This window comes from Serinus canaria, chromosome 11 (genome assembly GCF_022539315.1).
Source record: "Serinus canaria isolate serCan28SL12 chromosome 11, serCan2020, whole genome shotgun sequence".
Lineage (NCBI taxonomy): Eukaryota > Metazoa > Chordata > Aves > Passeriformes > Fringillidae > Serinus > Serinus canaria.
The window spans coordinates 9,967,015-9,991,276 of record NC_066325.1 but is presented as its reverse complement, the minus strand read 5'-3'; the positions used below and the strand labels follow the sequence as shown (position 1 = coordinate 9,991,276).

Here is a 24,262-nt window from a genome sequence, read left to right as displayed (position 1 = left end):
TGGTTGGGTAGCCCAAATAAAAACCCTTACATCCAATTGTATACATACATATGCATTATTTTAGATTAAAATTACTCTTCATTGCTGTGAATTTCTAATTATGCATTTCTAACTATTTTTAAGTAATGAGCCATCCCTTTAGTAAAATTATACCCTCAACATACTGGTTTTGTTTAGAATTCTCTTTCTGCTACAGAGTTCACAGACATCATGCTAAATATTCAAAAGATCACTCAAGTACCTTGAATTTTAATTTGAAGATTATGAAGATTTGAAACATATAGGCTTAAACTAAATTCTCAGAACTGAGTTCCAGTCCATGGCTACAGTTCCAGCTCCAAGTAAGAGCAAAGAACTGGAGCACACTGGCTTGTGTGTGCTTGTCAGACTAATCACAGCAGTCTGTTGCCATACCTACACTGATCCTGCTTGCACCAAACACCCCATGTAACACTTTCCCTTCCTCTACTCCCCAGACATGCACAAACTCCCTTCCTCCCCCTCTCCTCCTTTCAGACTCTGGGAAATGAATATAACAAATGTAAATAAGAAAAAAGGACATTAGTAGCTATTTATTTGTTAAGGTTGTTCATGGAATTTTCAAACAGCAAACAATACAAATGACATTTTAGTTATGAAGAAAATCCATCTTCCAATGCAACTGAAGGCAAATTTCTACCACTCTCAACCATGTCTGCCTTCACTGTGAATGGCAGGTCTTCCTTCATGAGCACAGCTTTACTTAAGCTGACTAGAGCAAAACCCAAAGAGAAAGTAGATCACAGAACTCTATAAAACAAGAGGTATCAAAAAGCCCCACAGCAATGCTTAGGCTACTTACTATACTTCATTAAGAGATCCATATTAACATTAATTTTTAACTCAAGGTAAATTTATGAAGCCTCAAAATGATATTTCAGCAAGCTGTACTTAATATATGGAGAGAAGACATAACAACAAATTCTGTAATTTATGAAGTAAACATAGCCTTAACTTAGCTGTTTCCTTCAGAGACCTACAAAAATGAAAAATACCAATAGCTTTTAGAAAAAATTCTATTTTCTAGAGAATCTTTTGTGGGGCTTTTTTTTCCTGTTGTTTTGAAGTGCAGGTGTGTATAATACCACAAAGTTTCTTCAGACTAAATAAGGCTTGTGTTATTGGGAAGAAGTGTTGTTGTTTGTTTTGATTGCACAAAATTCAGGCCCTTTGCTTTGGTTGCATTCCAAGTTAGAATCACTTTCTTTCCAAAACTCCAAATTCCAAAGATGCATGGCAAGATGCACAGTTAAAGCCATTAGAACTGTACATATATCAGAAAATTACTCTCAAATTACAGACCTATTAATAAATTCTTTACCTATATACCACTGTTTCTCTGTCTGTAATAGTAGGAATTAGTGATTTAATTAGAGCATTAATATTTAGACATATGAATTCCAAAATTTACTTATTAGCTTGGGTCAAAATTAAGAGCTAGCACAGGCACCTAATGAACCCTATACTGTAAAAGTTCCTGATAAACCTTTAAGAGAAATCTAAGGTGCTGAAATCTTCTAAATTAAAAATATATTACTAGCTAATTAAGAAAATGGCCCAAGTCAAAATAAAAAATATTCTTACCCATGAATATAGAACACATCTCTTGAATGAAGAACTGAAAAGCTCAGAGCTGTGTTTTAAATCCAGATGGATACCTCATCATCAGAGACCTGAAAATGAAGCATGTCAAACAAGTCACCAATAACCAACTTCAGGAGTGTACATTCAAATGCAATACCTGAAACTCCAAAACTCACTAGATAGCTTAGAACCAAGAACACCAAAATTAATACACAATCACTAGTAGCTATGATTTTGTACGTTTCTGGTGAATAGGTACATATTCATTTTGTAGGACTACTAAAAATAACCCAAGTCTACAAACCCCTTAGGATGAAGGGCAGTTTGTGCCACAATACCAAAAGATTTAGGCTAACTTTAAGGTGGGATGTAGGTACTTCAAACCAGCAACAGCAAAAAGAAAAGTTTTGAGGTTAGGTTTAAACCTGTCAGTCTGAGAAGCCCTGTACATGTCTTTCAACAGCAGTGAGCTGTTCCACTCTGACAGTGGACTTCAATGGGAACTGACAGTGCCTTCTGGGGAGAGAATACCTGCATGACAGTTTTATCCTGTTCCTTGCCTTGGCAGTAGGTAGAGGAGCTCAATTTCAAGAGGTTTCTTTGAAATCTTAAAGAGGCTTCAAAACATTACAAAGTTTAAGGGAAAAAGTGCCGGGGGGGGGTCCTAGGGCCACTGTGTAAAAGCCTCAAAGTACACAAAACTACCCTCTAACATTGAAAGACAGACAGAAAGTTTGTATATGAACTGATATTCTACACCAGTGTGTCTTTCCATTTCAAAAACATGATTATTGTGTCCAAGGCACCAAACATCCTCCAATTCCAATACAAAGATTCCTCTCCCTAAATACAGGTTTGTGATATCAAAGTCTTTAACACTTTTGCAGAACTATTACTGCAGCTCAATCTTTAAACTTGTTAAAAGATAACACAGCATGCAATACTGCATTGAGAAGCACATTTTAACACAATTATTTCCTCTCCCTACATCTTTGAAACAACGCTGTAACCTATGTGCAAGATATAAATTGGTTATAGCAGCTACCAAATCCTGCAATGTTACAGAAAAAAAAATATCTGGTACTAATTTGGTACATAAATTGCTACATTTATCCTTCTTCTATTATTCAGTAACTTCCCAAGACTTTTTCCAAGGTTGCTAAATAAAATGTCTCTGCTCTGCAATAGGGACACTTCATGCAGAGAGGTATTTTATAAAATTCATATGAGATACGCACATACCAATATTTACCTAGGGGAAAGTTGCTAAAACACCTTTATATTTGTTTACCATTTATGTGAACTGATATTAATTTTGTATCAAAACAGACAGAAAACTAGCTCCTGATGTTTCCTTTTTCTATACTGGAAATCCCATCATACAAACAGAGTAATAGCTCAACAGTAAAAGAAGAAACCTTATTCACCTGTAGCTACCATATAAGACAAATGCTATCTTAAGTTCTTGGTTAAAACAGCTGTGTATCTTTCCTCAACTGGATTGTTCTTGAATCCTCAAAATAAAGAGAAAAAAAAAGATGTTTCTTACTCTTTAGAACAGTGTCCACTTGCTTGAACAGCTTCCAATATGGAGACAGTTTTGGAATACTTAAGTTTGAAAAATCCTACATTGAAAGGAAGAAAAAAACCATATGTGACTAGATGTATATTCACCAGGTCTGCAATACATTATTCTAAATGTGAAATACAAAAAATACTTCTGAAAACAGAAGATTTACTAATGATTATATGATGTGCAAAATAGAAATCCACACATAAGGAATATACAGTTTTTATAAGCTCCAAAATGGGTTCTATCTCCACATATTCTCACATAAGCTATGTTGCATGTGAACTTTTAAATATACATATATATGTATCTGTTACATGGGATATGCATATGTTAAAAAAATTACTCTAAATGTTAAGCATTACTCTTACTAAAAAAAAAAAAAAAAAAAAAAAAAAAAAAAAAAAAAAAAAAAGCAAACAACAATATTTTGGCTTTTTCTCTAAATATCTGCAGGAGGTGCCAGAGGAGGGACCCAGCAATGGAACAGGAGGAAGGGGCAGGAATGGTGCCCAGGACATGAGCAAGGAGTTCTCTGCTGTGCAGGGCCCGAGCACTGAACAGCCTGGCCAGAGGCTGTGGAGTCTCCTTCCCTGGGGACATTCCAGAACTGTCTGGACACAACCCTGTGTCTGAGCTCTGGGGAATTCTGCTTGAGCAGGGAGGTTGGACCCGGTGACCCACTGGGGTCCCTTCTGACCTGCCCCATTCTGTCAAACTGTGATTCTTATTTTGGACAATAAGCCACAGATTTTTATACACATTTTCTAACAGGAAACAAACAACTCATTTCAATTAGTTGAGAATAGCTACACAAATTTCTATTTTTAAAAACATCATGTAAATTTAAATAAAACAGTTTAGTTTTGCACAACATCCTTGTGTGCTTTTATCTCTTCAGTCTTGGCAAATACCTTTAACATCACCAGCTGAAGACATTATTATTTTCAACTACCTTCTTCACCTTTCTGCCAAAGGTTATTGCCCACAAAGCACACCTGCAGAACAAAACATGTAGGTGTGCATCTACTGCTTCAGCATTTAGTCTCCCAATTTAGTTTTAACCCTTTGTCTTGTTTGTTTAACAAACCCATTAGACTTTGCATGAAAACAGAAGTGTATATATACCTTCTATTTTGTCATTTATATCTTCTGGACATTAATTGCAATAAAGGGACAATAATAATACAGAGAATGACAACATGTTAATCTCCTGCTATTGATAGAAATCTAGAAATATACCAGGAGTTTGGAATAGCTTATTGCAAAGAACAAAGTTGATCCCCAAGTCAGTTTATTTCAGTGAATATGACTGTTAAGAAGTTAATGTCGTTGGCCACCAGACTACTGAAGGAATCTGTATTAGTAACCAGTACTGCTCACACAATATTGCAATTTTGTTTCTCTAAAGTGTACCTGTGGAGATTTTCATAAATTTCAGGACTTTGGTGATTTCCTTCTAATCACTTTCTTTTTAATATCGATAACAAAAACTTCCCATGTTTTGTTCCTCAGGTTTGAATTCCACTACACCTAACTTTTTTTCCTTTTAGTGTATATGTACAAAATACAAATGTCTCTTTTGAAAGTTTTGTTGTCACATACTCAGTGTAATGTATTTATAGTTTGCAGTTTACTTCTGATCACTAGCAAGAGTTACATAAACTTCCTTGTAAGTTTAAAAAAATCCTCTGGTGCTGCTGAGATTTCAGATGTAAACATTACAGGCTTCCTATTGTTTTAATATCAATTTCAGCAATTAGACCAACAAAATACGTTTCTGAATTCTAGTATTTTTCCTCAGGAACATTTAGGCCATTTTAAGATTGACAGAAACATTTGCATTAAAAATCAGAAAAAAACCTTTTTATTTTCACATGTGGCCTAAATCATGATTTCATTACAAAACATAAGAGAAGATTTCAGAGCACAGCCCTCTTTCAATTCACAATCTGATAATACAATATCTTCCAATAATTCTCATGTTCTACCCTGATAAGCATCTTAGTGAACTACTGCAAGTTTATAACCTGGAAACACCAACTAGAACAATGCAAAGGATTGTGCCTATTTTACAGATGCCTATGGGTCCTGACTGATGAGTAGAGACAGCTGTGAAGGCTTGAAATTGACAGAAATCTGCATTGGGAAAAAAAAAGCACAATTTCAAGTCTTTCATGTAGGTGGGAGCCATAACTACAGTAGCTTTACTACAGGGTAATTGAAAACACATATTTATTGTATTGAAGTGTCAGATTTCTGATAACATATGGAATATCAGATGGGCACGGCATATCAGATATTCATGGCATTACACAAATGAAGTCTTGCTGAAGCTTAAAAGTTTCTTCACTAGGGTGTTAAGTATCAAATATAATAAAACCATTTCTCTTCAAAAGCTATTTTCAGTACAGATTTTGGAGGAATTCCTGAATTTTAGTGACCAGTATGAAAGAGAGAACAAACTTTTCAATACTGCTCATGCAGTACAAGGAAAGTGCCCAAGAAAACACTGCAGACGGAAACAATTTGGTAACCAGAGTTACATTTTCTAATATGACTCAGATAAAGAACAAAGTCAAAATTACTATTTGTCTCCAGAAAAAGGATGGGAACATTTTTCCATCTTCTTGCAAAGTCTAACTCTTGATTTAAGATTAAAACAGAAATATATCACTTCCAAAGAGAAAGATGCATGTACACTGCCAGCCTAAAGACATTAATATTTGGCAGCACCTGGATAATCTGCATGAATGAAGTTGAACATTTCAACACATCTGTTCACTGACAGATTCCATAACTACCAATGAATTTCTGCTGAATTCTGACTTTTAGAAATGCTTCCTACCTTGTAGCATTTTTCTTGCAGCTTAGAAAGTGAATGTAATGTAGAGTCAGCACTGCAAGTGGAACTTGGATCCAAGGTGCTTCCAAAAGTAGCCTTTTACTTCATCACTAGAGCTCACTCTTAGTGGTAGCAGAGCACACATCTGAATTCTGTTACATACACATTTAAAAAGTAGTCCTAAGGTCCTTGTGTTTCTGAAGTCAAGATAAATCTTCATTACCCACACTGTTAAAAAATATTTAGAATTGATCTTCTGCAAGTTTTCAACACTGCAGTTACTTAAAAACATAGTCACTGTAAACCACATTATGCATTTCTCCTGTAACACTTGTAGAAAAAAATACTGCTTAAAAACTATCTTTCCTCCCTGCACTACTGTAAATAAGAAAGTTGTGTGTTCAGCTGACTCTCACATTTAAGATCTGGTCAGATTAAATATGGCAATCTTGCTGCTCCTTCAGCCAAAGCCAAAGCTGCAAATACTTTTCAGTTGCTATTTCATCAGCAAAATAATCACTTCATATCATGACAATTTCTTTTGCTGAAGGAGAAAGAGAATACTTCAACAATATAATCATGTTAACTATCACTTCTTGGAGGTTTGACTAAACAAACAGCTGGTTTCTCCATCACCTCTTCCCTTGTACTTGGATACCCCAAGTTCCTGAGGCTCCACTTCTGACTACAGGAAGAGCACTGGGAACTAGAATGGGAGCCAAAGTAAGTGTGAGATTTCAAAGTCTGCATTAAGCTCACAGCTCAATGGGTTTGATAGAACCAAGGCCATTAAAAGGACAACTCTAGATAGGTGGATGGAAGAATATAAAGTATTGACAAAATTAGGGTTAGGAAAGAATCTGGGTGTGATGGGCTACCAGACTTCAGTTAAACACAGAAATGTCTCAGCTGGATGATTTATAAACACAAGTACCAAGCATTACTGAGAATTCAGTTCATCTATAATTGTGGAAACAGAGAGAATGAGTTCCTATTCAGTGATGACTAGGATATGCCATTTGAGTTCATCCTAAATTGCATGAAAATTTTCAAAGAAATGCACTTTGGGCACTTCTTTCTACAAGACTGATACAGAAGAAAAAAAAATGCACCGTAAGGAATCTGAACTTATAAAATATGTAATTGTCCAGCTTACCTGTACTTTTAAAGTGTCTGAAGGACACATATACCATAAATATAGGGAATATTTTTATTGTAAGATACATTTAAAAAAAACCCTTAAAACTAACCTATAAACCAAGTGAGAACAAATGTACACATACTTACTTCATGGGTTTCAGAACAAGGCAATTTTAAAGCAGCAGGTCAATCTTTTGGGTTTAAGCTGCCTGCATCATTAACTTATCTCACTCATAAAAGCAAATAAAATAAAATTGTCTGATTAGGGGTCTCAATAGTCTCTCAGTAGTGGTTCATGTCATACATCTTTTAGATAACACCACTTTTTAAAAGCCACACTCCACTTTCACCATCATTTTAGCATACTGAATTCTTGGACTAATCTTCAGGAGCACTTAGAACAAGGAGTTCATGAGAAATGAGAATGTGCTGAGACTCCTCAAAATTCCTGAAGAACTCTTAAGCTTCAAATTCCCCTTCTTTTTACAGTAAAAATGATAACCTTACTCTGAGTGGCATGAATTAGTATGGCTTCACCACAAAAAGCAGCATAAAGTTGCATAAATAGAACAATTTGGTTAAATACAAATAAGTAAGTTAGCACAAAGTAAACCAGCACAGATGCACTGTAACTCCTTAGGTGCCTGCCCTTGTCATCTTATAAATGCAAAGGAAATTGATGCAGCTTACTAACTAACAGGAAAAGAAAAAAGTTCCTTCACTTTTACTTTAAGGTAAGAGAGTCCACAATGGCCCTTAACCACAGAGCTGTTGATAACTGAAGTTCACATCCTACCTTGCTTCCCACCAACTTCTCCATGAGCCTGAGTTATGGGCAAAGGGCCTGGCACACTGATCCCTGAATTGGTTAACATTCAAAAACATGTCTACTAAATTTTGCTCTTTGGTTTACACAATCTGGGCATTGAAGTCCATGGCACGTTGGAAGCCTCATCTGACAGATGTGGGAAGAATGAAAAAGTCATTATTAGTTACAAGTATAAGGTGTTGAGGCTGTCTAGAAACCAGTAAACCAAAAAGCTATTAATTTCTACTCTTTCTTTAACAGTTCACAAAGTCTAAGATAGGAATAATTATTGACTTAAAAATATTTACTTTGTGAAACTAACAATCAATTGACCTGGGCAACAACAAACTAAAATTCAGAGATAGGATAAAAATCTAGATTTTGCTCAAAAATTGGCAAAATATATTAATATATTTTAATATATTATAAAATATATTAATATTCAGCCTTGAATTATAAACACATGTATAACTGCACACAAATGATTACATGTAAAACAAGATGAAATAATTATTTTTACCTCACACCTGCCAACTGGGAACCTGATGGTGTCGAATGATCCAGGCTTAAAAACAGTTGCAGTGCGCTTTCAGGAGGAGCCTAGTTCTCCTGAGAGAGGAGAGTTACTTTTTAAGGCTACTTCTTAAAAGTCTCAAAAAATACACAAGAGAACTAGAAACCCTATCCTGTCACACATATTGTTACTTTGTCCCCATGAGCAGGGATTGTAACACTGAAGGGTCTGGCTCTCTTCTACATAATGGAGGTAGACTGAGCTGTATTTTCTCACTCTGATGAAGTTAAATGGCTTTCATAACTGAAGGAAGTTCTCAGCTGCTAAAGATTCAAGGCACTTATGATACAACAGTGAGGAGAGCAAACCATTTCTTACAAACTGAAAGTGTGTGCATCAAGCTTGTTGTCAAAGCTATCCAGCCAAAATGAGAGAATTCAGAATCCTTTCCAGTTGGTTTTTATCCCTGTTCACAAAAAATTGTGTGTAAAGAAGAAATTAAGAGGTTTTAACCTTTCAGTGTGTTAAGCTTCAGTGAGAAATGTGACAATCTCTCCACTTCACTGGAATAAAGATGCATGCCACCTATCTACCCAGTGCCATCTACCAACAGCCCCGAGCTGGCCTCAAAATCCTCTCTTCGACATCCCAGGTGGAGGTCAGCTTGCAGCCCCTTCCTGGAAAATGCCAGTCTATAAATTCTAACCTTGTATTTTGACAGCCAAATCCCCTTTTAAGTCTCCACCCATGCAGTGGGAACCTGTGGCCATGCACCACCAACTCTCCTCAGCCCAGAAATTTTGCAGCCCAGAAGGACAGCAGACTGCATGTCCATTTCCATCTCTCCCAGACACTGTCAACCCTCCCCTATCAATCCTCCCCTGCAACCTTCCTTTCCCCTGCTCCCACAGATCATGCTGTGGTCAATCCAAGCCAGTGGGCTGCCAAACTCAGCTCCTCTTTTTCTTACTGCTTTATTACCCGGGGAAATGATTTTAATTCCTCCCTCTACCCACCTCTATTCTCTTGTGTGATGAGAAGCCAGGTCTGCCATGCCCACTGTTCTGCCTGGGAGGCTCTGCGTCCCTTCCCTACCTCGCACTCCCTTCCTAAACGACACAAGGTGGCCGGGGATATTTTTGCCTTCCCTATCTTCATGCACCCAACCCTTTTCTCCCACTGCCACCTCCTCGGTGGGGGAGAGGGACATGCAGCCTTTTCCTCTGACTTCCCTAAGGAGACCAGCCCTCTTCCCTTCGCCCTGCCATCTTCTTACCTGTAAGAGAGCAGGACATTCAGGCTCTCCCCCACCCTGAGACCCCGGGAAGGCCCAATTCCTCCCCTCAAACTTCACCCCCACCCCCGGCCACCCCTGGGCGCCGTGACGGGGCCCCGGGTGGCGGGGCCCGCATCCCTGGGCGCCCCCGCCGACTCCATCCTGCCCGCTCCATCCGCGCCGCCCCCGGGAAAAGCCTCGCCTCGCCTCGCCGCCACCCCCCTTCCTCCTCCCACCTCCGCCGGCGAGGTGCGAGGGGCCGGCGCGGAGCCCCGCGCCCGGCGGTGTCGGCGAGGGGCGGAAGCGGGCGGGGGCGGCGGCGGGGAGAGCCCGGGTGCCGAGCAGGCCGCGTCGCACCGACCCCGGCGGCAGCAGGGGCGGGCAGGGCCGGCGGGGCCGCCCGGTGTCTCCGGCACCTGGAGCGTGGCCTGCCCGTCCCTCCGCACGTACTCACCGCCCGGTTCGCCATTACGGAGCCGCCGCCGCTGCCCGGCAGGAGGCGGCGATGCCCCACGCCTGTGACAGCTCCGCGCCGGGGCGGCCGCGGGCGGGCGCGACGGCTTCCCCTCCCCCCCGCGGGGATTCCCTCCGTGTCCCCCCCCTCTCCCGGGAGCCGGCGGGCGAGGGCGGCACTCACCGTGCGGTGTCGCAGGCCGGCGGGCGGTGCGGGCGGCGCGGGCGGTGCTCGGCGCTGTCCCCGCGCCTCTCCCCGCTCCTCCCCGCGGGCGCTGCGCGGGAGGGGCCCCGCGCGGGGGGGGAGCAGGGCGGGGGGCGAAGTTTCACTCGCTCCGCGCCGCGACCCCAGCGGCCCCAGCGAACCCGCGGGGACGGGCTGGGGGGCGCATTTGCATATTTGTCACCCCCGCGCTGATTGGCCGCCCGCGCGGGGGCCGCCGCCGCGCGCTGACACGGCGGCTCGGCTCGGGAGGGAGGGAGGGAGCGGCGTGAGGGGAGGAAGAGGCGGGCGGAGCGGGGACGGGGCGCGGGAAGGGGCGTGCGCGGGGCGGGGATGCGCGGGGGGCGGAGAGGGGACCCGGGAGCGTGCGAGTTTCCTTCCCGAGACACCTTCGCCCTCCCGCCGCAGCCCCCGCGGGAGGGGCAGCCCTGGCGGGGCGGGGGCGGGCTGCGCGGAGCCGATGGAGCGGTGTGTGTGGCGGGCTGGGCACATCCAATATGGCCCCTGCGCTGGGAGAAGCCAATCCCGGGCGCGGTTACTCCGGAGGCTCCGGCGGAGGCCGGGCCGGGATGCGGGGCAGGCCCCGGGCGGCGGCGGCGGCGGGGGGCGGGGGGAGCGGGGATTTTCCCTGGGAAAGGGAAACTTGGCGCTCCGGCGCGTTTTGGCGAGGCGCTCACGCAGCCGCTCTGGGCGCCCCGGCCGTGCCTCCGTGGGAGCGCGCGGAGCAGCGGGAATGCCGCCTTCGCTCGAGGAAATCGCGGGGGCGCGTTTGACACCGGCGCTGGGGATGGTGCTCGCTAGCCAAGGCTCTCTCCCCCTCCCTCTCTCCAGGCAGAGCCCGTGGGCTGGCAGCTCAGTTCGTCTGACCAGCGGTGGCATCACCAGGTCTTCCACTGAAAGCCAAGGGCTTGCAGGGAGAGCAAGGGGAATTCCCGCCTGTTAAAGGCAAAGGTGGATGCCAGGCAGGACGAGTGTAGCCTCGGGTATACATATCTAGCCACTTTGGAATAGATTTCGTGAACACGCTAACAGGGCACATACATTCCAACAAAGTTAACTGTAAGCCTTTCCTTTTACATAATATTTTTTCAGACTTAGTAAGATGAAGTACATAAAACCACAAGGATTGATTTCAAAATCAAAGTTTAGAAGCAATCATTGCCAAAGACACTTCAGTGTTATCTGAAATAACTTTTATTTTTGAAGTGTCAAGCTACAAAGCTGCTACAGGACTCGTTTCGGTGTAGCAGGACAGCAGAGTAAAAAGCTTGAGGAGGGAGTTTCTAGCACAGCTGAAGTGAGAAACCTTTATGGGTCTTTCCTACAGCTTTATCTACTGTGGCAAATAAGTAGAGATAAAAAAAAAAAAAAAAGAAAAAGAAAAAATACCTCACTTTAGTTGAACAGTTACATAATTCTTCTGACTTGACCTAAAGACTAAATTAGGAATTCCAGGAATACAAGAAAATTCCCTGTCAGAATTATATGCACTTGGATATTGTGCCTGTGAGGACTACAGGCACAGGGGCAATCAGAAGTCTCACCCTAAGTCTTCCATTCCTTGCTAGCAGGGAATGAGGGATATACTTCTGATTCTCACCAACCTGTTGCTTCTATCCTTAGGATATTATTTAAGGCAAATTTTGTCATTATATAAAATATCAGATTGGTTGGGTATCTTATATGCTTAATTATATATTATAATTCATTAATTTATTACAAAATTTCTAAACAGTTTCTCTACTGAGATTCTGTAGCTAGAAGCATAAGGTAAGGTCTTATTCAGTGTTAATTTAGAGAGACAAGCCTTTAAGCAAGCTACTTCAGTCTTTTAGCTTTACAGTATATTTATCTTTCTCCCCATCTCTCAATTCCTTCATCACAAAAACTTCAGCCTTCCTCTCAGACTATTAAGAAGACTATTGTTAATATTTACACTAAACTTTCTATGTTTACTCTCCTTTTAGCCAGGCCTAGAGACTTTTTGTTTCTAATTTCCTTTTCTCTCATTAGCAATGTAAAAATAAATAAATAAATAAAGTTGTGGTTTTGTTTGGTAGGGTTTTTTTTAATCTTAATGGCTTCTAAACCAAGGCTTTTATATGTCTGCTCCTCTAGCCCCCACAGAGAAATAAGCACCTACTTTAATGGAAAAAAGTTGGCCTTCACCCTTTTATTAGAATTAGCCAGCCAGTGGTAGTACTTCCTTAATAAAGCTATCAACAGCAGTGTAACACTGTGAAGGGCTCTCAGCTCTGGATAGTGTGAATGGCAGTGTCATACGCTGAGAGCACAAGCTTAGAATCATAAATCACATGAATGACCAAAAATAGGATCATGTGACTGGTTATTCTGCTGCTCAAAAGGACATTGAAACTCACAAGCACTTAATGTTTGGATGAATCCTTTCAGAATTTAGAAAACAAATAGGTTACACAAACTTTTCCTAGTTTCTGATCTAAACCTTCTTTGGCACTTGAGGCCATTTCCTCTTGTCCTATCACTTGTTACTGAGGAGAAGAAACCTCCCCCCACCTGGCTGCAGCCTTCAGGTAGTTGGGGAGAGCAATCAAGTTCTTATTTCACTGACTGTGCTGCTGAGACTCTGCTGTTGCCACAGTGACTGCTTTGATCCTTCTCCAGTAGCCACCCTGTGTGACTTGGGAAAGCAGAGAGCAGTGAGTGCACAGATTGCTGTGTTGGAGCAGCTCTCCCTGTCTTTGCTGATGTGCTCTAAAAGCCTGATTGGGGTCTGGGATGCAGCTGAAGACCTGCAGTGCCACACAAAACAAGCCCTTGCTGAGATGTTCAGCTGCTCAGTCTGTGCCTCTGCAAACTGCAGCATGAACAGGGAACAGAACACTTTCTCCAGATAGCTTCTGGAGCTGTTAACAACTCTGCAAGGTGAGGGGCTCTGCTCACACCATTTTGCCCGTGAATATATTCAAAGTCACATGTTCCCATAAGGTTCAAATGGGGAGCTCTGCTTGTTTCATTCTGCTGTCACGTGGCAGTTTGTGGGTTTGCGTGAGCTGGAATGAACACTGGAACTCCTGCAGGGAGCAGCTAAGCTGTGCACCTGCACATCTGAAACACTGCAGATGCAAAGGAAGTACCCAGAAGCAGATGGTTTCTCTCATGTCCTAGCAGAGGCAGATGTAAACCAGGATATCATTATGAATCTTTTTAGATTAGGACTGAATTTAATTTTTTCACAGTGCTTGAGAACAATTGCATCCAAGGATATATGGATCAGAAAGAGAAGCTAGAATTCTGCATATAAACCTTTCATAATGTGATAACTACAACTGAAGATCTAATTTTTGCTAATTATATATGCAAATAATCTGCTTTATAAAATGGAAAGCTGCTAGAATGTTCTACTTTTACTATATCCTAAAAGTTTACCTGGCAGCTGGATACCAGTGATGTAAATTGAGTAAACCTGCAGTTAGGGCATCAAAATGCTGGTTTCTGAAACTATTTTCATTGCTATTTCCTCAAACACCTACATCTGTGTCTGCTTACCACCATGACAGCCACAAGTACATTGTCAATTGATGAAACCCTAATGATAGTACTGAAATTCGTCATGAAATAGGAGGCATGAAAGGAGAATATTTTAAAACTGAGTTTACTGGAATGTTATTTTTCTATCACACCATGTTTTTCATTAAGAAACTTTTTTTAGGGTAACTCCTGGCAGTGCTAAAATTGGGCACTGCCAGGAGTTAAACCTTTGCTAAAACTTTTAGCAAAGGTTTTCTGCATTGTCTTTAGAAAGAATAGAAATTTGTATCTTGATAGGCTGAGGTCAGTTTGTGAAACAAGGCACGCTGAGATTTGTGAGCTGGGGTTTAAAGTGTAGTCTGTAAAGGTCACTTTCAAAGAAGAAGGGTGATACAGAAGCTCCTCTAGACTTGTGTTAGGAAGAAAATGGCCAATTAAGCCCAGCTGACAGTTTTGATGACCACGTGGAGCTCATGTCACCTGATTCTGGTCTCCATAAGGCAGCACTGAGGCCTCGTTGCAGTTTTCTTTAGAGTGATTTTAGTAGGGGGGAGTTTTCAGGAGAGAAAGACATCAATTATAGCTGTAGAAATGTGCTTTATTGCTGTTTCTACAGTCTGTGAGAGGGAAGATGTATGCTGATGTGGGTGCAAGTATGGGTGTTCACGTCTGTTCGCTTAGTCTCTGGTAACTTCAAGCAGCAGGTTCATTGCAGAGCCCAGCCAGCCTGGCTGCTGAAACAGACAAGCTGGGTCTGCACAAGCCTGAGCTTCTGAACTTCACGCTAAAATGACAGGTTTGAGGGGGGAATATGGAGTAGGCAGCTCAGGATGCTGTACAGCTTCCAATTGCTGCAGCCAATGGGAAAAGGAAGAGAGCACCATGGGGCCAGGAGTTTAGGATAACAGGAGGGTGTGCCCTCTGAAACCTCGAGAGAGAGAACCATTTGGACATGTGCCCCAGTGGACTCTCTCCCTTTATTCAAATCAAGATCCAGGACTCCTCTGTCTCCACTGTGGACACTGGCTTGTCATTGTGTGATTTTCCATACAAAAGCCTCTAGTAAAAGTTTGGTAAAGAGTGGGGCAAAATCAATGTATTACCCAATTCTGAATACCAGATCACACAACACTTCAGAATAATTGAATAGTGTAGGTGCACAGTTTGTGGTCATTGGGAGTGGGGCTTTGCCAAGCCTCATCTGTAATGAGCTCCAGCTGTGAGCAGCGTTGATAGCAATGAGCCATGGAGTGCCCAGGGGCACTGACCAACCACCAAAGGGAACACAGGGCACACAGGTGCAGGGCATTAGCAATGAGGGGCACACAGGTGCAGGGCATTAGCAATGAGGGGCACACAGGTGCAGGGCTTTAACAATGAGGGGCACACAGGTGCAGGGCTTTAACAATGAGGGGCACACAGGTGCAGGGCATCAGCAATGAGGGGCACACAGGTGCAGGGCATTAACAGTCAGGGGCACACAGGTGCAGTGCATTCATATGAGGGTATAAAAGGTTGGGCTGAAGAACAACAGGAGTAGATGCTTGCAGCCTTCTGAAGCGGTATGGTGTTATTCTGCATGGCTTGAAGCTTTCTGAAATTGTTTGCCGATACTCTGTGTATTGTGGCCATCTCAACTGTGATGTATGCTGTGACAAAAAAGAGGTTTAACAACTCTTCAGGAGCCTGAATGTACAAAATAGAGGTAAGTTATTAATTTTTCAGTTGCTTATTCTTGTACTGTAGTAGGGAGGGAACCCTCCTAAAGGAAAAATGATTTAGATAGTTGAGAGTAATTGTAAATAATAAACAATAGACTTTGAAGATTTGTGCCTATAGCTCTACTAAACTTTTTGAGTTAGTAGCTTGGGGACTGCTTTCAGTCAGTCCACAGCTAGCTGTAAAACTAAGCAACATTGGAATCCCTTAAACTTAAGGGAAAACATAGAATCTCTCCTTGGTTATTAGAGTTCATTTAAGTGCCTGTGAAAATTGAGCTGGAAATACTGTCTTACATAAAGTGGGTATCCATATACCAATATGTGAGCAGCATATGAAATAAATCCCTAAAACCTTACGTTTAAATTCAGTACTTGTGTGTGCCGGCGAGGCAGAGCAGAGTATGGCCGAGCAATGAGTGTGCCCGGTGCGCCCAACCCACTCGTTGTTCCTCCGTGCAGAAAGGTCCTGCTGCCCTCCTGTGGTCCTTCCCAGTGACACGGCTTTGTTCTGAGGCTGCTGGAACATTGATTTTCTTTAAAGCTGAATTTTTAACAGCCTGTAAAATGAAAGGTGCCTTTATTCTGTATGAAAGAGCTATTTATAGTATATGGAATGTTCCTCTGTGGTAAAATTACCTTTGTAGATGACAGGACAGCAGTGACTGTCACTTATCCCAACTTTTGTAAACCTTTTCATCACGTGTCCAGTATTCATCTGTCCAAGTTAGGATTTCATGCTCTGAATGGGAAAGTAATCAGACAAATGGAAAACTGGATGAACAGGCATGGGAGAGTGTTTAATACTGTGTACAAATGCTGGTAACAGAAAAAATACCCCAGGGATCCACACTGAGACTAGTTCTGTTTAACAGCTTTATTAGCTACTTAGAGAGGTTTGCAGGTGACAAGAATAGGGGCTAGGGCCAGGTGACATGCTGGATGGCAAGGCTGCCACTCAGACCTAGACAAGACTGGCAGGGACATGCTTTCCTGAAGCTTGTTTTCTAATATCTGAACCCATTCTAGGAATCTGGTATCTCCTGTGGTATCTTGAACATATTGAGAAATCTGTTTTATAAATCTAAATAACGTAATATGCCAAGCCAACTAGTTGAGTCTTTATTTAATGAAAAACATGGGTTATAATTTGTTGCTTCACAAAATTTGTGGTGAAACTATAAACCCATGATTCAGTCTCTTGTCAGTGTTGGCTTCAATGAGTAAACCTCAAATTTCCACTGAGGTAATAACCAAGTAATCATGAAACTGAAAATGAGTTCATGAGTTCAATTCTTTTATTATTCCCTACTGCTAACTGAGACTAAAACTCACCTGGCAAGTTTGAAAAAAATTTTTTTTGGTGTCAGTAATACTAATAATTTCTAAAGTGAACTTTCTTCTCTTTGTTTTTAACTGAGTACATGTAGATGAAAGATTGTAGTTCAGCACTCGTGTAAAAGAAATTTGTTGCTGTTAACTTTATCAGTACCATACAGCTTGTGTCAAAGGTTGTCTTGTGAGTTTCTGAGGTATGATGGAGTAACTGCTCATGTTACTGAGTTCAGTAAATGGTGTAGCTGAGCACTTGATTACTGCAGCACATATATTTTAACTTGCATCCTCTTCTCCAGACCAGGAATCTCCCTGGTCTGTGCAGTGCATCTCCAGAGTGGCTCTGTGGGACTGCTGTGCCTGCCATAGGGTTTGCAGTAGGGTACTGATTGTAAGACTTCTGAGCCTAGGAAGTTTGTGTGCATGTGCCCCAAAGTCTCTTCTCCTGAGTATTGCTTCAAGGTGACCTCTGTGGGATTCAGCAGTCTTTTGTGCTGAATCTGAAGTGCTTTGGGCAATCCTGAGTGCTGTAAGAGCCACACAAACAGGCTGTGGCTGTTCTGCCCATCTGCAGGACTGACGCTGTCCAAGAGGGAGTGGAGGCAGAACAGAGATGTATCTGTCTGCCAGGGATTTTAGGGAGCCTTAGGAGAGAGGTTTTGTTTGTTGGTCTTTTGTGGTAATTTGGACCTATCTGTCTAAATTTAGTTGAGATAGTTCTTTGAATCTGGGCCTAAACAAATGAAGTTCCTTTGGACCTTGACTCTCTGGGCTGAAGTCAAATATTTAACATCTGCTTACAAGTGATTGGTTAATATGGTAAGATGAACTTTTAAAGAGGTGCAAATGTTCAGCTTCCCTTCTGTAGAAGTTCTTTACAAATCACAAACTGGAAAAATATGGTGAAATGAAACTTCAAGGGCTTTATAGTTACCTGTGGAAACATCACTGCAGCAGTAATGTGCAGCCTAAGTGTGTAACTAGTGGTTGTCTGCTCAATGGTTGAGGATTACTGCATACAGCAAACTAGATCTGTGCAAAGGAAATGAGAAATTTGAGTCATAGCAAAACATTGCCTGGGAGATAATATGCCATCACTTTTTAGAAAATGAATTCTAATATGGTTCCTGTACAGCAGAATCAATGTGAGGTACTGCTTCTCCGTTACTTGTTTAGTTTTCTATTGCTGCTTTAAACTTTAGTAACTCTTCAGGTATTTGTAACTGATCTTATATTTTGTAATGCTTTGGGACACTAAAATTGACCTTTGTAATAGACTTAACTGCTTAGTGAACCTCTGTTATTCACAAAAACTGAGATCTTAAATACTTGTTCTACCTGACTAGGTATGCAAAACCTGTACAGACTTTTATCACCATAATCTAATTGCTCCCCACAGACATATAGGACTTAGGATTGCATTTTTGCTATACTGGTTTTGATTGCTTAGCTGCTTTATTGCTTTTGCTCTCCCTACTGCTCACTATTTTATTTTTGTTTTTAAAGTTCCTCTAAAACTTTCCCCTCCAGTCCTTGTCAGTTGAGTTATTTAATGCCTAAATTGGAAGGCTACTTGAATTGTGGATGTGTGCACATGCATGGGTTTTGTGGTTTGGTGGGGTTTTTTTGCTTTAGTTTTTTGGTGGGTTTTTTCAAGAATTTTTTGCTATTGGTTTGGTGGGTTTTTTTTATTTTGTTGAGTTTTCTGTTGGGTTTTTTTTTTCCCCAGTAGCACTTAAAAAGAATGTGCCCCATGATTATGGCTCTGAAGAAACTGGTTTTTTGCTTCCCCTATTTGGAAGTTAGGAAAAAAGAAATAGTCTAGATTCTACGGAACTTAATAAAAAGGAAAATACTTGTCTTTGGCTTTTTTCTATGAGCCTCTTTTGTCAGTTTCAGAACAGTTAGATGGAGAAGGTGGGTATATGTAAAGTGTATACATACAGTGCCACGCCTTCAGAAGGGACAATTTGTAGTGCAAATTCTTCCAAACCTCATAAAATCTTTAAATCTACTTCTGCAAAAGAGAGATTTGACTGCTCACAAGAGGGCACTGCAGCTCTACTTTTGTACATCTTATTGTGAGCCATGAGAAAAGCAAATAATATAGTTATTTTCTATATTATTTTTTCTTTATTTTCTATATTATCAGTTATTTTAAGCTGCCTGTAAAATGAAAGTATAGATTGCCAGGTTTTGTTTTTTTTTTTTAATTTAAGCAGAAATGGAAGTCATACGGAACTTAAATTAGAGTTGGGAGCTTTGAATGGAATGTCCTTTTGTCAGCTTCAGGGTCAGAGTATTGTAGCTGGTGGTGACTGAGAGAGACAAATAAGATAAAGAAAGCTGTGATCTCATTCAAAAAAAAAGAAGACTGTCTGACCGTAATGAACTAATTTATTTACTTATCAAAGTCTTAAGTGTCATTAGACAGCTCAGTAGGCAAGTCATCATGAGAGGAGTGTTCACTTAGTAAAGATTAATTATAGCCTCTAGCATATCAAGTTTATTATGTCCAATAAGTATGTCAAACAGCTGGAGGAACATGTTTGTCTTTACACTTGATAGCATTCTCTTGCCTCAAGGTCTGACTCCTGGAAGAATAATTAGTTGATGTGGGTGAATTGTTTCTAATTCTGCAAACAGTTTTTTGGTGTGTATTTAATTTTGTGCTTTGAGTGAAACAAAGTTAAGTATTGGATTGGATGCCAAAGTTGTGAATATATAACTCTAATAGTGCATGGACTGTAAAGCACTGTGGGGTTTTGGTTTTCTTTTGGTTGCTTTTTTTTGTTTGTTTCTGTGTTTTTGGGGTTTTTTTGTGGGTTTGTTTTTTTGTTTTGTTTGGTTTTTTTTTTTTGTATTTAATATATGCATTTATTGTATTTAAGAACAATTGTTGAATAATTTTTGTTTTAGGATGTCTTTTCTCAGAGGAAACATGAAAGACTGGCAACACAAAGACTGTTGGGCTTGAAGTGTCTACCTGCTGAAGAAATTCCTATAAGAAGCTAGGTTTACTTTTTTCCATAATGGCTCTTTCTCTTCTGATATTACTTCTCACTAAATGGCACAGACACTCAAAAACTTGGTTATGTAAAAGTCTCTGTCACTGAATAGACAAGGTAGATTTGGAGCCACGTGGCAAATAGCTGAAGGGTCTGTAAAAAGCTATGGAAAAAAGTCTGTTCTTAGATGTAATTTATTTTATGCTTTTGAAAAGCACATATACTAGAGGATTATGAAGAAGGTGCATGGAGCTGATAAAAGCTACAGGAAACACCCAAATGTACAGTGAGAAAAAAAGATTAGTACAAGAAATGGTGTGAGGTGTTTCAGTAGATCAAGGAAAGCTTCAGATAACAGAAAGAATTGAGGATCTCCAGGACAAGATTTAGCTAAAGAATTCAAAATTGGTTTTTATACAGTGGTCTAAAGGTGATGTCAAAAAGGAAGGTAATTTCTGTTTTAAACAATAAGAACTTCAGATTCATGAGAGGTAGGCAAAATTTTGAATTTTGAGCAGACAGTGTTATTGGGACAGACTTGTTATGGTGCAGTTTTAAAAGAGAGGGAGAGCAATAATTTTTAAATGGGAATGTCTAGATAAACAACAAAAACCCCAGGTCAGTCTTTCTTTGAAAGTAAGTGGTAAGATCTGTAATTAAGTGATTAGATACTTATAAAAATAAGGCTTTAGACTGCAATCAACCTGCACTGGATTTTCATCTGGCTTTCTCCTTGTTTTGCTCTGCAGCTTCTGATTCCTGAGGTACTGGGTCAGGCTGTTGTTACTGTCTGCCCTATCTTGCTGGAATGTGTAGAACTTTTATTCTCTCTTGTCAGAATGGGATTCTTGTGAGATTTATAACATGTATTAAGCAGAGGGTTTTTGTATAGTTTTCAGGAGAATGATTGTGAGCTGACCAAGTGTGTGTATGTACAGCAAACAATGTCACCAATTAGGTAACATCTTTGGCAAATAGACAAAAGCTTAGAATCTCAGGATTTTATAATATTTCATATTGTAGGCTTACTATTTCTTTCTCCCTTACCTGACAAATGGCAGAAATTTGGCGTTTAACAATTCAGTGCAGTAGACCTTTTACTGATACTGAAAAAGCATGCACACAAATCTTGGAGCAACAACTCTTAGGAATTCTAAAAGCTTAGTTCGTAAAGTTAGTTCAGTGGAATTTTCAAGTACTGTAACATATTTAGTTCTTGTTGTTTCTTTCAGCCAGCCAAACACAGATTGTGTTTTTAAAGAGAGAACAGATTGTCGTGGTTCCTTCTCCTTTAGTGTACAGAAACACAGGCGTGTTTGACAGCAGCAGAACAGCACGTTAGGATGGAGGCACAAAGATAGCTTGAGAGAACACTCATCAGTAATGCTTTTTTATTCCTACGAGTTAATAAATAGCAAATAGACATTCCTTTAAGAGCATACTGCTAAATTAATCCTTTCATTTACTAATGAAAAATAATTAGGAAATGATATCTTTTCCTATTGTGATTTGGAACTTAAAAAACTTGTACTTGACATGAATTTCATTTTAAAAAATCTTTTAAGATTACTTAGCTGAGGTAGAAAGACAACTTCTTAGAGAAGCACAATGTAGATGGAGAATATTACAAGCCTTGTTTAGCCATTCAAATAAGAAAAAAAAATCTGACAACTGCAGGAATGACAGTAAATACTTTATGTGCCATTGGAAGATTTAATGCTTCCTTTGCATTTTCACAGCAAATGCAGAGCCACAGTAGTGGGGAAGGAAGTAATTATATTAAGTACACCCAAAATTCAAGTATCTTGTGTACCTGCCAAGTAATTAGTTTCTTCTTCTTGCCTGGAAATGCTTGACCAGTGGATCTGGCTGCTGGCTATCAAACTCTGGTCACTAGGAGGTAACACACATAAAAGCATTAGCTGAATGCATGAGAGAAAGTGAATCTCCAGAATGTGTCAATGGGCCTTGTCATCAATGTGCAGTGCTGAGTAAACATTGTCACTGGGGCAGAGGACAGCTCTTATTTCATGTTATGGAAATCTTTTTCAGATGTGCTAAGCATACAGTGAGCATATCCTCTTGCTGTGGGAAGATGTGGCTTTTTGTGATACAAAATCTTTCCACATAGGTGTTGAAACTGAAGATGGCTGGATTTTCTATAAGAAGTTGAGTCTTCCTGCTCAAAACCAATTGTAGGTCTAATATCTTACTGTGTGCTGTAGTCATAGCATGAAATCAATAATGTGCTCCTGTATGATTCATTGAAGTAGCCTGAAATGCTTAAACACTGTGTTTGGCTTTCCAGCAGACATGTGTTTTTAGGGGTCATGTTTGCAGAACCTACTTCCTTTCCTGTGGTAATGACAAAAAGCTATTTCAGTTTAGCTGTTGGATTAGTTGGTGGAGAGGCTTACTATGCCTATTGGCATATTAGACAATTTGGTTTGACCAAGTGGATCAGTTACTGTTAGTGCCAAAGCAATTCCACATTTTAGCTAGTCAGTCAAATGCTTGACTTAGGACCTTGTATGTGAGTAAATTCACCTCTTTGTCAAAAAAAAAAAAGACTGGGAGAACATTTCTATGCTACTTGAATGAATGTGGGCCTCTTTAATGAAGAAATAGGAAGAAGTCTTTAGAAGTCTCCAAGTTTGTATAAATTTTTCACTGTAAAAAATATGCAATTTATTAGAACAAATTCCTGTGAGAAGTTGGGATAAAGATAGAAATGATCTAGAGAAAGCATGAACAGGGTAATAGAAATAATTTTGTGACCCTCTGAAATGGAATCTAGCTAAAGCTGTGAAGACTTGTTGCAGAAGGGCTGTACTAGGGGAATTGGGAATGCTCACATTTAGGGGTGATAGGACTTCTTTGGCTGGTCTCTCTTCCTTCTTGTAACTTTTCTCAGTCTATCCTAAGTAAATTGGGACCCCAAACCCCTTTGTTCTCTCGTCTTTACAGTAAAATTGTTCAGTTAGATTCAAGGTGTTGTTTGTACAATTACTGCTTTATCATTAAAATTATAATTTTTTCAAGTGTTGGATGCTATTCAAAAATTGTGCTGGAAAATTCCTTTTAAGAGTTTGGAATGTTTCTTCAATTACTGGCCTGAATATTTGAAATTTATGCAGCTGACTCTTCATGGCTACCTGGTAGCATAGTAGTCACTGTGCCTTGGCTTCCTCAAACCCTGGAACTCCTCTGCTGGGTTAATCTGCCATGCTTGTGGCCTGCATGGTTTAGAAGTGCATTTGGCTTTCATTTTTAGACTTTGCATGGAACTTGCAGCAAAAGGTTTGAGAGAAGGTTTTCTTCTGCTTTTGAGGGAGATAGATGAAACCTTGTCCATTCAAACTGGGAGAAACACAGTCAGCCTGAGACTGCTTTGTAAATGGGGTCTACTAGGCAGCCTTGAAATATTGGAGATGATGGACTAGTTATGAGCTTAATTAGATGATCTCCCTTGCTGTCAGGAGAAATAAAGGGTACAAAACCACTTAATTAGAACAGCACAATATAATGAATAATGTGTTTCAGTGCAGACTTTTCTCTTCAGCATGCTTCTGTAAAAGTACTTGGCAAGTAATAATCTGTCTAATAAGTAGACAAAGGAAAGAAGTTTTCTTTTAGTTCATTTACAAAAAATGTCTTAGTTAATCTATTAAAAATTAGTGAAGTGGCCCACTGCATGGTTAAGTTTGGAATACTTTCTAATTTCTCTGGCTGTTATGTACTTCCAGTTTTGGAAAGGAAATAGAGGATAGAAAAAAACCTAGTATTGTTGCTATGGGAACAGTAACTTTGTGCAATTGAAAATAGTTGTTGCTTTTGGAGTTTGTAGCACATCAGTACCTGGACTATTGCCCGGGTGCTAAACCAGTGTGTAGCTAGACTGGAGTGGAGAGAGTCAGAAACTTAGAGAATGGGCCATAAGTATAATCAATAACAGCTTAAGCCATTTTCATATACTCAGATGTAAAGAGCTTCTGCATTTTTTTTTCAGTGTCTACTGAGACAAACAGGCCATTAGTACTTCAGTTGAATGATTTCCTAATGTGCAGCGATCTGCTTTGAATTTTTTCAGCATTATCAGGGATCTAATGAAGAACCTTACAAAAAACCCCACCGTCTTTCAACAGATGAGGGAAGTAAATGTGTTAAATAGATGTTGGAAAGAAATGCATGACCCTGAAGGCTGGCAAACATGATTGCAAAAGTGGGCAAACACAAAAC

The 24,262-nt window shown here is 40.5% G+C and overlaps 2 protein-coding genes across 6 annotated transcripts in view; one reads left to right on the top strand and one right to left on the bottom strand.

Annotated features, from left to right (window-relative positions):
• Nucleotides 1-10,518, bottom strand: part of CHD9 (chromodomain helicase DNA binding protein 9) — an 85,269-nt gene extending 74,751 nt beyond the window's left edge. For 2 of the 5 annotated variants that reach the window (XM_050978811.1, XM_050978810.1), the window contains exons 1-3: nucleotides 10,414-10,514; nucleotides 3,173-3,248; nucleotides 1,624-1,712 (exon numbers count right to left, since the gene is read on the bottom strand). The gene's annotated coding sequence lies outside the window, so the exon portion shown is untranslated. Of the gene's footprint in view, nucleotides 1-1,623; nucleotides 1,713-3,172; nucleotides 3,249-8,506; nucleotides 8,596-10,413 lie in introns of those variants that run through there. The other 3 variants (XR_007778545.1, XM_030227729.2, XM_050978809.1) reach the window with 3 other exon arrangements.
• The window catches only part of AKTIP (AKT interacting protein), a 1,131,926-nt gene that overhangs the window by 111,283 nt on the left and 996,381 nt on the right, over nucleotides 1-24,262 (top strand). The window lies entirely within an intron of this gene.